The 14,532-nt window shown below is 41.6% G+C and overlaps 1 long non-coding RNA gene across 1 annotated transcript in view; it reads left to right on the plus strand.

The window, feature by feature from the left end:
• The window catches only part of LOC138992776 (uncharacterized), a 76,035-nt gene that overhangs the window by 10,388 nt on the left and 51,115 nt on the right, over positions 1–14,532 (plus strand). Inside the window, exon 2 of the long non-coding RNA XR_011468136.1 lies at positions 4,991–5,050. This is a non-coding gene — a long non-coding RNA (uncharacterized lncRNA). The remainder of the gene's footprint in view (positions 1–4,990; positions 5,051–14,532) is intronic.

The following is a 14,532-nucleotide window of genomic DNA, read 5'->3' on the forward strand; positions in this document are numbered from 1 at the left end:
GAAGGAAAAAATAAAATAATTTATATTATAAAAAAGGAAATGATAAGAAGGAGAGGGAAAGGGGGGTAAGAGAGGATATATATATATATATATATATATGCAAGACACTTCATATTTTCTTTCTACTAAATCATCAGCAACAAGGTAAGGGATTTTGATTCAAAAGGATATTTCCTTTGGGGTTAACAGATAGTAGAGTTCTTTAGATGTTTTAAAACATGTGAATATTATTCATGATTGGTTACACTCTATTCCAAATATTAAATTACTTAAAAAAATTATCATCAAATTTTATAATTTTAAAAATAGTTTTAACTAAGTTAATCATAGACTAGGTTTTATTTTTAAAGTTTATTTAAATGTAACATATACTATAGAATTCACATTATAAAGTATATAATTCAATCATATTTTGTACACTCAGTGTTGTGCAGCCATCAAGTTTAGAATATTTTAATCATTTTAAAAGGAAGCCTTGTATGTAGTGGCATCATTCTCCAGCTACACACACCCTAGACAACCATTATCTATTTCCTGTCTCTATAAATTTACCTATTCTGGTCATCTATATATATAAAAGCCTAAGTGATGGTTTGACCATTCGACTGTTCGACCGTTCAACCGTTCTACTGGTAGCTATGACATGCACTGACCACCAGGGGGAAGACTCTCTGACTGGTAGGTTAGCTTGCTGCTGGGGTCTGGACAATGGGGACTGGGCGTCATGGGCTGGACATGCCCTGGAGCCCTTCCACAGTCCATCCCAGGCCCCAATCATGCACCAATGGGGTCTCTCAGCCTGGCCTGCGCCCTCTTGCAATCTGGGACCCCTTGCAGGATGTCCTCAAACCAGGTTGAGGGACCCCACCGGTGCACGAATCTGTGCACCGGGCCTCTTGTTTCATATAAATGGAATCATATAATATGTGGTCTTTTGTGACTGATTTCTTTCACTTAGCATTGTTTTTGACACTCATCAATGTTGTAACATGTCAGTACTTTATTCCTTTGTATTCCTGAATAACATTCCATTTTATGGATATACCACTAAGATTTCTCATTATTGTCATTTGCATCTCACTTACATTTTTTTCCTGCAGAAATCTTAGATTGTTGGTGTAAACTCAGAGAACACACCATGCATTTGGTAAGAAATCCCAGAGCCTCGGGAAAAACTAGAATGGCAGCCAATGGAAACGTATAGCGATGGCAAATGTCACATTGCTCTTTCCAGGAAAACCATTCCTCATCATTCCTCCGGCAGGGATATTTAAAGACCTCTACTTTTAGGACATGGGTGATGAGCAGGTGCCATAATCATGGGCAGGAAAGGAGAACGGCAAGATTCCATTTAGACTTCTTCCCAAAGTAGCAGGCCTTGCTTTCAATGTCCTACTTCAATGGAAATTTCAGTTGCCAACATTTTACAGAAGATGAACTCACATTTAGAGTCCAAAAGGTACTTGTCAGAAATGTATTTAAATCCATTACTACATCTGTAAGTGCTCTATCTGTATGAGTCTGTGTCCATCTCAGCCCTTTTAATAGATTAGTCTGTACTGCTGGACCTTTGATGATGACATAGTCACAGTATTAGACACAGAGTGCCATTTCTGCAATTGAAAAAATAAGATCTCTATTTATATGTAAGCACCTTTTCCCTCTGAAGTTAAAAAGTACAGTCTGTCCTGTAGTAAAAAAAAGTGCTCATCCCTGGAGATCGTCATAGATTTTAAAACAAGCCTTGCAGAAGGACATACGGCAGGATTATATTGGAAGAAATATTGAGGGATCCTATAACACACATAAAAATGTGTGAAAATACATATTATTTCTGTCTGTTTTGTGCCAAAGGCACTACATTTTGAAGAAAAGCAAATTATTCACATTCTTATTAACTGAATACTTAAATGACATCTATGTTTATCACAATTTTCTTTTTCTACAATATTTCACTTAGCACTCAATTTAAATGGATGTACATACTAGAGAATTTAGCACTATTCAGAGAAATAGTCAAAATGCTATTCTTCTCAGAGTTGACAAACTAAGAAAAGCAATGCAATGAAATGTTAATTAACCAAGCTAGTCATTAATCCCAAGACCTTGTGAGAAGGAGTAATGGTTTAAATTTTTTTTTTTAAAAAAGATTAAGGCTTGACTGAATCCTTTTTTCTTGATAACCTGTGCTAATTTCTGTCCTGACGAGGTTGAATTTAACCCTGCCCTGTTGGCTCAGTCAGTTCGGGCTGTTATAGCTGAGTACCGTGGGCCAGGTGGTTATGTACAACAGAAATTTATCCCTCGCAGCATTGGAGGGCTGGAAATCTGAAGTGTGCCACATGGTAGGGTTCTGGTAAGGGCCCTTTCCCAGGCTGAAAACTTCCTACTACTCACTTTGTTCTCACATAGTAGAAGGGGTGAGGGAGCTCTCTGGGGTCTCTCTCTTTTTTAAAGTATGTCTTTATTGATTTTAGAGAGAGGAAGGAGGAAGGATAAAGAGATAGAAACATTGACGAGAGAGAAACACCTATCAGCTGTCTCCTGCATGCCCCTCACTGGGGATTGAGCAGGAAACCCGGGCATGTGCCCTGACTGGTAATGGAACTGGTGACCTCTTGGTTCATGGGTCAGCACCCAACCACTGAGCAACATCGGCCAGGCTGGGGTCTCTTTTATAAAGACAGGAATCCCATTCCTGAATTATCCGCCCTCAGGACCTAACCACCTCCCAAAGGCCTCACCTCCTAATACCATCACATTGGGAATTAGGATTCGGATTATGAATTTTGAAGGCACACCAGTATTCAGTCTGTAACTGGGGTTTTCTCGGCAATACAAATAGCGCATCAAAGACTTCGCATAGTGCCTGGCACCAGGTAAAACCTAGTAATTTCCCATTACAACGGCCTCATCACCACAAGGGTTAAATTGTCAAGACATACTCATGTTCTTTAAATATCCAATTGTAAACTTTCAACTATAAAAAGAATAAAGCAAGAAAGCAGCATAAACACAACCCTTTTCTCTGAGGGGCCCTTAAAGCCTCGGAGCTCAAACCCTCAAATATATCTTCCATAAAATGTTTCTTTCCCTGGGTCAAGATCTGGCTTCCCAGTAGCAGACAGCACTAACGATATGTGCGGAACATTGTTCTCTGGGGGCTCCGTCTGAGTGTAGGCTTGCTCAGTATTTATTCTCCCGCACTCACGCAGAGAGGAAATATCTGTGTGACTGCTTTCTTAGTCTCCATCCAACAATGGCCAGAGCTCTATAAATTCCAAGTTTATTTATAACTAACAATCTGGATGCCCAAGTACATACTACTAAAAGCAGTTTTAAGTTATGTTCCACTGTCACCAAACCCAATTCTGGTGGGCGACTGTTTATTGGGAGATCTGTTTGATGTCAAACATTATAGATGCTGTAAACCTTTTCCTCCCCAGAAGGAATTATGATTGATTTTTTTAAAAAAGAAAGTCCTCTATAAATAGACTGATTCTTATTTTTCTCCTTTATTTTTTCCTCACTATTTCTGCTGTATGTCTTTGCAAAAGTGTCAATGCCCCCATTTTTCACCTGGATGCTTTATAGAATACAGACATTTATTAACAGCTGTTTCTGTAAACCTTGGCTTATTTCAGGATCTATGCTACTTGAGATCAGAGATAAGAATAGAGACACTCCCCTGCTGCTTGTACTGTTCTATGAATTCCTGTTTCTGCATCACAACATCCCCTGAATTCTCAGTGGCTTCCAAGTCTCGTTCTTTCTCTCTTGCTCACCTTGCCTGAGAGTTGAAGGCCAGCTAGGACAGCTAGGACTCTGAGGAGCTTGGTAGGGCTTGGTCAGTTTGCCAGACTATCTACACGGACTCATTTTGGAACTCAGGCTGAAGGAATAGCCGTTGTCTGAGGGAGGCAGTGCTCTTGGTGGAAGGTAAGAGGCCCCAGTCAAGCCACACCCTGCATTCAAACTTTCTGCTTGGATATGGCAAATGCCATATGACTAAGACCAAAGTCAACTTTGCAAGGAAGCAAAGAGAATGAAAAATAATTATAAATTATACACATTAGAGTTTCCAATCCTTTGAGTCTCTCATATAACTTACATTTGCTCACTTCATTTTATGTGGAAATTTATCTTCCCATCCCTTCCTAAACGTTGAGCCCTACCTTTGCATATGTAATGCTCACTAATGTACTTTGTGAGGCAAGGGGCTGGAAATGGCAGAAGTTTTGACTGATCTGTTTTCTTCTTGCAGAGAGGGAGTGGGTTGGCTTTGTACTTTGTTTGCGCTTCTCTTAGGCGGGAAGAGCTAGTCAGTTTCAGTAAAATACTTTCAGTTTGTAAGTATCCAGAGTGGGGCCATTCAGTTCCTGGTGTCCAGTGAGGTCTTTGTCCAGCCAGCTCAGGGCCCAGCATATCTCTGAAATCCTTGGGAGTAATTGCTGCTCTTATGAAGTGTGGAATTTTAATAACATAATTAGAGGGTCTGTTATTTTAGGCAAGGATTTAATGTCTGCGAGCCCTTATTTTTTTTCTTTAAATTCTTTATTAGTTAAGGTATTACAAATGTGTCCTCATCCCCCCATTAACCTCCATACTCCCCCCCGCCCCCCACTCATGCTCTCATCCCCCTGTTGTCCATGTCCATTGGTTTGGCTTATATGCATGCATACAAGACAGTAGCAGAATTATTACAGCTTTAACTACCTCACAGACTGGTAAGCAGCACATCCTTAGAAAATGTAACATTTGTATTATCTCACTGTTTTGAAAGTATACATTCTTTATTATTGTCCACTACAGAAATCATCCTGCATACGAATATAGTTGAACATTGTTATGGCTTTACTCCTTTGCAATATTTTCTTGAAATTCGTCTGAAGCACATTTGCTTTTTAGACTAGATTGTATAGTATTGAATTAAAAACGGAAATCCTAAATTTATTACCAACTTTTAAAGGGCTGGGGTAATCTTTTACAGGTAATTAACAAGTTATTCATTATGGAGATTACCACTACCTTCTGCAAGTGCTCCTGTTGGGTAAGTGAAATATTGGGAAAAACTCCTATTCCCCTAATGAAGAGTGGCAGAAAATATTCTGTAATTGGGTGAGGAGATATGCTGGGCCTCTTAATCAGGTTGCTTAGGAATACACACAGATATCTGAAAATCATATGACTTATCTGGCTTTGACTTCCAAAGATCATGGATAGATATTTAGGTTGGCATGAAAGAGGGACACTATTTAACTGTTTTTTAAAACTCTGATAATAAAACTCATTAATCTACTCATATATTTTAAATATAATTTTTCCATCAAAAGTAAGTAAGTAGAGAAGACATATATTCTGGCTTTCTGAGGATAAAATAAAATAACATATACAAAAACCAATGACATACATATTAAGTGTTTAGGGAATGATGTCTATTTTATTCTTGGGAATAACTGTAATAAATATCAAATTTCTCATGTCTGCTAAGATAGCCTTTCTTTTGAAAATCAGGTTAAAGAGTTTCGGATTTTATCCCACATATCACAAGAGCCAATCAAGCCTTTAGTGTCAGAGGCAGTTTATCTTATGATGGCTACAAGTATAAAAGAAGCAAGACCATCATTTTACAAAATGCACAGTAATGCACCGTGATAGAATTATTGGGATAAGGAGCTTTATGTTCCCAAGTCAAGTTAGACTATCACCCTGGTGAACATTCAGTGTGTAAATACTTACTTACTTATCCACGCAAACCATATCATTGTTTGGTTACATTTTCATACCCTCTCAGGGAGGTGTAGTATAAAATTGATCACTGTGACAATATTCCTATGTGGGTCTTGGAGCATTGTGGCATAGTACAGTTCAATAATGACAGCAGAAGGTCTCAATATGAAGTGGCATTCTAGACTGTGACAGTATTTTGTGATGTTTACACAGGTTTGGAATAAGTACAACTGTGAGTTTTATTTCATACCTCATATGGATAGTGTCATCTGATTTTTCTTTTTCTTGCCAGATGGATAACATTTCTGTCAGTTTCATGGTTACTCTCTGTAGTATCATAATATTAAATTAGGAATGTTGCTGAGTAAGGGCCCTTTCGTATCTCCTTAAAATCATTTATCCCAAGTTCTACTTTATTTCTAACTTTACCGAACATTTAATCCCTTGTTGGTGATCGTTGAGTCCTGGAAGACATGAAGAGAGGAAGGCCGGTGTATTAGTTTGCTAGCACTGCCATAACAAAATACCACAAACTGGGTGGCTTCAGTAGTAGACATCGTTGTCTCACAGATCTGATTAACACCAAGATCATCAGAGTCAGTGTCGTCTTCAGGCTGTGAGCCAGAATCCTGTCCATGCCTATGGCCTAGCTTCTGGTGGTTTGCTTCCGGTGGTTTTGGCATTTCAGGACTTGTACAATTACTGCCCAGTCTTTGTCTACATCTTCACATGGCGTTCTCCCTATGTGCATATATGTCTCCAAATTTCCCCTTTTTGTAAGGACACTAGTCATACTGGATGAGAGTCTACCCCAATGACCTTATTTTAATTTGATTACCTCTGTAGAAACCCTATTTTCAAATAAAGTCACACTCTGGAACACTGGGGTTAGGTCTTATAAATTTTGGGAGGGGGCGTTCACAATTCAAGCCATAACAGCAGTCAGCATAGTTCAGGTGTTCAAAGCATGGCTTGCAATGGTAGACTAGCAAGAAAGACTCGATAGACCTTCTCTTTGTCTGGGTGTGCTGGGAATGGGGATGGGAAGAGCTCATTAAGCAATTAGAATCCCAGTATTTTAAAGTGAAATTCAGATTGAGATTGTTGGGAGGCAGTGTGCCATTTGTTAAATAACAGTAATAATAAATCTCACTCCAGCAGTGCCAGGAAGATGCTAACACAATGTAGGTACCTAATTAATATGTCATCCCGTATTGACTCTTGGTTTTGCCATTCCTTAATTAATTAATTTTGAAAAAATATATTTTATTGATATCAGAGAGGAAGGGAGAGTGAGAGAGAGAGAAACATCAATGATGAGAGATCAATTTTGATCAGCTGCCTCTTGCACGCCCCCTACTGGGGACCGAGCCTGCAATCTGGGCATGTGCCCTGACTGGGAATCAAACTGTGACCTCCTTGTTCATAGGTCAACACTCAACCACTAAGCAACACCAGCTGGGCCTTAATTTACTTTTTATTTCTCTCTCTCTCTCTCTCTCTCTCTCTCTCTCTCTCTCTCTCTCTGTCTCTCTCTCCCTCCCTCCCTCCCTCCCTCCTTCCCTCCCTCCCTCTTTTAATTTTCTTACTTATTTTATCTTCTTATTTTTCTATCTCTCCTGATGATCTAAAATCACTGTGTCATTGTGACCAACATCTTATGCATGCTGACTACTACCCTTTAAATTATTTTAAGGAATAAAAAGCAAATGGATATCGGAGATAAATAACATTTCTGGAGAAAGTCTGGGGTACACTAAATACAACAAATATACACTTTAAAAAGGAAAACAAAATATTTCGACAGTCTAAGCCCCTTCTGCCCACACTGCATCTGTTTTCACAGTCCCCCTCAGTTGGTGGGTGTGAGTGAGAAGCAGGAGGAAAGGGAAGAAGGGGAGATGACATCTGTGTTTGTGTCTCCCTAGGTGTTGGCTGTGAGTTGGTGACTCACTGCTTCGTGCTTTCTTAGCAGGGACCGTTCCACTTTTTGGGTAGGTTTCAGCTGTCCTGTGTGGTTAGTTAACAGTATAATCCCTCCCCTGTTTGTGCTAAGTATTTCTTTAACATGCAATCCAATCAGAACTATTGTTTTCTGGAAGCTTGTTAATTTAGATATTGGTTTGGTTGGTGAAAAACAGGTGCCAGCCAAGCCAGGAATTACAGAACAAACAGTCCTTCCTCCCCGCCATCCTATCCGGAGGGAAAGTGCAGGCCCAGCAGAGCTCCCAACCTCATGGTGCGCTTTAGATTCTGCCCCTAGTAATAAAGCTACACACTGACACTCGTGACAGACAGGGCAACTGCCGCTGCCACTGTAGTCATCTGAGTGGTCATTTTGCTTTTGTAGTTCAGCATGGACCTGGCCACGGGTGCACTTCCGCATAGGGGAGGTTCCCATTGGTGCACTTCCGCATAGGGGAGGTTCCCACTGGTGCACTTATGCATAGGAGAGGTTCCCACTGGTGCACTTCCGCATAGGGGAGGTTCCCACTGGTGCACTTCTGCATTGGGGAGGTTCCCACTGGTGCACTTCTGCATAGGGGAGGTTCCCACTGGTGCACTTCTGCATAGGGGAGGTTCCCACTGGTGCACTTCCGCATAGGGGAGGTTCCACTGGTGCACTTCCGCATAGGGGAGGTTCCCACTGGTGCACTTCCGCATAGGGGAGGTTCCCACTGGTGCACTTCTGCATAGGGGAGGTTCCACTGGTGCACTTCCGCATAGGGGAGGTTCCCACTGGTGCACTTCTGCATCGGGGAGGTTCCCACTGGTGCACTTCCGCATCGGGGAGGTTCCCACTGGTGCACTTCCGCATAGTGGAGGTTCCACTGGTGCACTTCCGCATCGGGGAGGTTCCCACTGGTGCACTTCCGCATAGTGGAGGTTCCACTGGTGCACTTCCGCATAGGGGAGGTTCCACTGGTGCACTTCCGCATCGGGGAGGTTCCCACTGGTGCACTTCCGCATAGTGGAGGTTCCACTGGTGCACTTCCGCATAGTGGAGGTTCCACTGGTGCACTTCCGCATAGGGGAGGTTCCCACTGGTGCACTTCCGCATAGGGGAGGTTCCCACTGGTGCACTTCCGCATCGGGGAGGTTCCCACTGGTGCACTTCCGCATAGTGGAGGTTCCACTGGTGCACTTCCGCATCGGGGAGGTTCCCACTGGTGCACTTCCGCATAGTGGAGGTTCCACTGGTGCACTTCCGCATAGGGGAGGTTCCACTGGTGCACTTCCGCATAGGGGAGGTTCCCACTGGTGCACTTCCGCATAGGGGAGGTTCCCACTGGTGCACTTCCGCATAGGGGAGGTTCCACTGGTGCACTTCCGCATAGGGGAGGTTCCCACTGGTGCACTTCCGCATAGGGGAGGTTCCCACTGGTGCACTTCCGCATAGGGGAGGTTCCACTGGTGCACTTCCGCATAGGGGAGGTTCCCACTGGTGCACTTCTGCATAGGGGAGGTTCCCACTGGTGCACTTCCGCATCGGGGAGGTTCCCACTGGTGCACTTCCGCATAGTGGAGGTTCCACTGGTGCACTTCCGCATCGGGGAGGTTCCCACTGGTGCACTTCCGCATAGTGGAGGTTCCACTGGTGCACTTCCGCATAGGGGAGGTTCCACTGGTGCACTTCCGCATAGGGGAGGTTCCCACTGGTGCACTTCTGCATAGGGGAGGTTTCCACTGGTGCACTTCTGCATAGGAGAGGTTCCCACTGGTGCACTTCTGCATCGGGGAGGTTCCCACTGGTGCACTTCCGCATAGTGGAGGTTCCACTGGTGCACTTGCGCATAGGGGAGGTTCCACTGGTGCACTTCCGCATAGGGGAGGTTCCCACTGGTGCACTTCCGCATAGGGGAGGTTCCCACTGGTGCACTTCCGCATAGGGGAGGTTCCACTGGTGCACTTCCGCATAGGGGAGGTTCCCACTGGTGCACTTCCGCATCGGGGAGGTTCCCACTGGTGCACTTCTGCATAGGGGAGGTTCCACTGGTGCACTTCTGCATAGGGGAGGTTCCCACTGTTGCACTTCCGCATAGGGGAGGTTCCCACTGGTGCACTTCCGCATAGGGGAGGTTCCACTGGTGCACTTCCGCATAGGGGAGGTTCCCACTGGTGCACTTCTGCATAGGGGAGGTTCCCACTGGTGCACTTCTGCATAGGGGAGGTTCCACTGGTGCACTTCTGCATAGGGGAGGTTCCCACTGTTGCACTTCTGCATAGGGGAGGTTCCCACTGGTGCACTTCTGCATAGGGGAGGTTCCTACTGGTGCACTTCTTCATAGGGGAGGTTCCACTGGTGCACTTCCGCATAGGGGAGGTTCCTACTGGTGCACTTCTTCATAGGGGAGGTTCCTACTGGTGCACTTCTTCATAGGGGAGGTTCCACTGGTGCACTTCTGCATAGGGGAGGTTCCTACTGGTGCACTTCTTCATAGGGGAGGTTCCACTGGTGCACTTCTGCATAGGGGAGGTTCCTACTGGTGCACTTCTTCATAGGGGAGGTTCCCACTGGTGCACTTCTGCATAGGGGAGGTTTGCTCTGCTACTATGGAGGTCTCACATGGGATGGTATTGCTATGTATACTCAAGGGGGACAACACAGTGGAAAGAGAATCCTCCCTTTATAGATTCCTGGTATTGTTAGGAGAGAGAGAGAGAGAGAGAGAGAGAGAGAGAGAGAGAGAGAGAGAGAGAGAGAATGAGAATATGAATGAATGAATGAGAATTTCTTTGGTAAGATTGGGGTAAATGCCTCATAAAAACCCTTATAAATGACTCAATTGCATCATCCCCTTGGTCACTTAGCTCAAGAACACTGACTAATCTTTTTCCAGAGAGACGGCTGCCCTGGGGAGTGTGAAACAAGTGTGGTCAGGCTAGGGAGTCAGCAGTGTGTAATCCTGGGATAAGCGAGGCCTAAGAAATCTCTATGCTCACATAGTAGAGCATGAAGCCAGAAGCAGATATGTTGGTGTGAGCCACACAAGAGCAGGGTGCAAACCCTCTAGAGTAGATACAGCCTTTATAGAAGAAAGACTCTTCTAGCCACTTAGTCTAGGGCTAGGAACAGTTTCTGGGTGAGGAAACCAGAGATTCTGCAGAACCTGTGATGCGTTTCTTGTGCCCCAATATAACTATACCTGTTAAATTCCATGCATTTATTCCAAAGTGAGGGCTTTCATGAACTGAAGTCTCAGATTATAACTACACACCCTCAGTATTTTTCTATGTAGATTTCTGAAATGGGCAGTTCTACCTGACAATTAAAATCAAACATTTTATGCCCACAGGAGGCAAAACCATGTAAGCTGCTCATTAGATATGTTTACATTAAAGAGGTTTATTCTGACTCTGTGTTTCACCCTCTACATTTGCATAATGCCAGTGTCCTCCACACTGGCTGTGCATTCACCTGGGTGGTCTATCAAGCACACGTGGCCATAGGCAGATCTGCAGGGCACAGCTGAGACATTAGTATTAATATTTTGAAAAGCAGCAAAAAACAACAAAAACCCGTTCCACATAAAGAAGGGGTCTATTTATTTATTTATTTATTTTTAAATATATTTTATTGATTTTTTACAGAGAGGAAGGGAGAGGAACAGAGAGTTAGAAACACCGATAAGAGAGAAACATCGATCAGCTGCCTCCTGCACACCTCCACTGGGGATGTGCCCACAACCAAGGCACATGCCCTTGACCGGAATCGAACCCGGGACCCCTCAGTCCACAGGCTGATGCTCTATCCACTGAGCCAAACCGGTGCTGGCTAAAGAAGGGGTCTATATGCAGTCTTGTGCTAAATACTTTACAAAGGCTTTTCCCCTCTCACATGGACAAACTGTTAAGGTATATCATTGTTATTCTTATCATTCCTCCTGTTACTAATGATAAAGTGACGTTCTGGTGCTTTCATATTTACCTGGTGGTCATCTCAAATATTTTTGCCCAAATGGTTGAACAGAATCTCAAAATCTAGTTTAGAAACAGTGACTTTCAAAATTTTTTGATCATGATTCACAGTAAGATATCATTTTTACTTTGTAATTCCGGGTACATACATAACATACCTTAGTTGTATGTTTTGGAACAGGAAGTTTTGGAAGCAATGCCTAATGTATTTGACATCTGGGTATTTTATTCTGTTCTCTTCTGCACTGTACTCCATTCCATTCTATTCCTTTCCACTCTATTCTTTCATTAAAATTTCTTTTTAAATCACTAAGTTAGATGGTGACTTGAAATTTTATTATCATTGACGTTTTTTCTCCAATCAGTATTGTCCCCACTTCTCCATACATATTAAGCTGTACTAAGCAGAGGAATAAAAGGGAGATCATGTGTTTAAACCGTGACACAAATAAAAATTCAAGCCTGACAAATAATACTTCCTCTGGACTTATTATAAATGTGTTGGCAAACTGAATGTTTCATTTTCACACTCCAGTGGATTTTAGATTCCTCTTTGGGCTGTAATGAGCAGACAGTAATAAACTTCACTCTATAGTAAGTATGAATGAATGGTCATTACCTTGCAAGCTGGGTAGGAGCATACTTTAAGCTACTCTTTGAGGATATAATATTTAATGTTAAGGACTATCTTTCTGATTGATGTACACCAGTTGAGGATGGTGACGGGCGTGAGAGCTCAAGTACATGGTCAAAGTCATTATCTTAATGATTTGAGTTAGTCTGTCATATTGGTCCCTTGTGTGTCTCTGCCTCAGATCTGTTTTCCAGAATGTATTTATATTAGTAAAAAGAGAAGTATAGTACACCAAGCCAAGGCATATGAACAATTAATTTCAAATTGAAACTTAATATTGGACAACGACTGGGCAATGGGTCTTGATGTTAACACTCACTCCAATTCTGAGGAAAATTACTTAGTGGGAGGAAGGACCACTGTATTTTCTAATTGTTCCATATTAATAAATAATGTGGTGAAAGGTAGAAAAGAGATTGCATATTGAGCTTTCTTCTTAATCCTTCTGTATAGCCAGTGGATTATGAGGTTCTATTCATTTTGCATTTGATATTTCTCTCAAAATCATTCTGCTAACCATAATGCTTCCAATCTTATCTGGGAAGAAAACAGAGTTGTAACTACTAGAAATCTGTCCCTATACTTAGAAAACAATTGTTTTGATAGAAATTGTCCTAAATTTATTCTTAACTTACATGCATTAAGGCTTGCTCTTTGTGCTATAAAATTCTATGGGTTTTGTCAAATGCATAGTATCTTGTAACCACCATGGCAATATCATACAGGATATTTTTAATGCCCTAAAAATCTTCTATGCTTCACTTACTCATCTCTGCCTCCCTCTGAATTCCTGGAAACCACTTACCATTTTACTGTCTCTATAGTTTTGGCTCTTCCAGAATGCCATGTATTTGGAATCATACTGTTGGTAGAATTTTCAACTGTCTTCTTTCAGTTAGCAGCATGCATTTGTGTCTTTTTGTGGTTTGAAAGCTTACTTCTTTTTATTGAGAAATAATATGCATAGATGTATCATAGTTTGTATAGCCATTAATTTATTGAATCTATTGAAGAACATCTTGGTTGCTTCTAGTTTTTGGTGAGTATGAATAATGCTGCTATCAACATTCATGTGTAAATGGTTGTGTAGACATGAGTTTTCAAATCAATTGTGTAAATACCTAGGAGCATAATTGCTGGATCAGATGGTAAAACTATATTTAGCTTTACTAAGAGCTGGGAAATTATCTCCCAGTGTTGCTGTTCAATTTTGCATTTGCAATATCAATGAATTAGAATTTCTGTTGCTCCACACCCTCACCAGCATGTGCTATTGTCAGTATGTGGGTTTTAGTTATTTTAATATGTGTGTTGTAGTATCTCAGTATCTCATTGTTATTTTAATTTGCAATTCTCTAATGATAAATGACGATAAGCATATTTTTATATGCTATTTGCCATCTGTATATCTTCTTTGGTGATGCATTTGTTTATATATTTTGTTCATTTTAAAATTTTATTGTTTGTTTTCTTTTTACTGTAATTTAAGATCTCTGTATATGTTGAATGCAAGTCCATTTTCAGATGTGTTTTGCAAATATTTTCTTCTAGTCTGTGGCTTGTCTTTAAAACTATCTTGCACGGAGCAGAGGGATTTCATTTTAATAAAATCCAACTTATTATGTTTTTTCTTTCTTTTGATGTTATATCTAAAAATTCACTGCCAAACCCAAGGTCACTTCAAGTTTCTCTTGTGTTTTCTTCTAAACACTGTATACTTTTGCATTTTACATTTAGGTCTAAGATTCATTTTGAGTTGGTTTTTATAGTAAAGTCTCTGTCTAGGTCCTCGTCCTCGTCCTCGTCCTCCTCCTCCTCCTCCTCTTCTTCCTCCTCCTCCCGTCCTCCTCCTCCTCCTTCTCCTTCTCCTTTTCCTTCTTACAGATAGATAAATGTCCAGTTGTTTCAGCACCATTTATTGAAAAGGCGATTCTTTGTCATCGATTGGACTTTGCTTCTTTATATCAAAGATCATTTGACTATTTCTGGTATCTCTATTCTCCTCCATTGTTTCATGTGTCTGTTCTTTTGCCAATACCACACTGCCTTGATATGTAATAAGTCTTGAACTTAGGCAGTATCAGTCCTCTATGTTCTTCTTCAGTATTGTTTTGACTTTAAAATTCTGGATTTTTGCCTTTCCATATAAACTCTTGAATCAGTTTGTTGATATCCACAAAGTAGGTAGTATTTTGATTGGGATTATGTTTAATTTATAGATCATGTTGGAAAATTGATAACATTGAGTC

Source organism: Myotis yumanensis, unplaced genomic scaffold (assembly GCF_028538775.1).
Source record: "Myotis yumanensis isolate MYYU_CA2020_CCGP unplaced genomic scaffold, mMyoYum1.0.hap1 SCAF_14, whole genome shotgun sequence".
NCBI lineage: Eukaryota > Metazoa > Chordata > Mammalia > Chiroptera > Vespertilionidae > Myotis > Myotis yumanensis.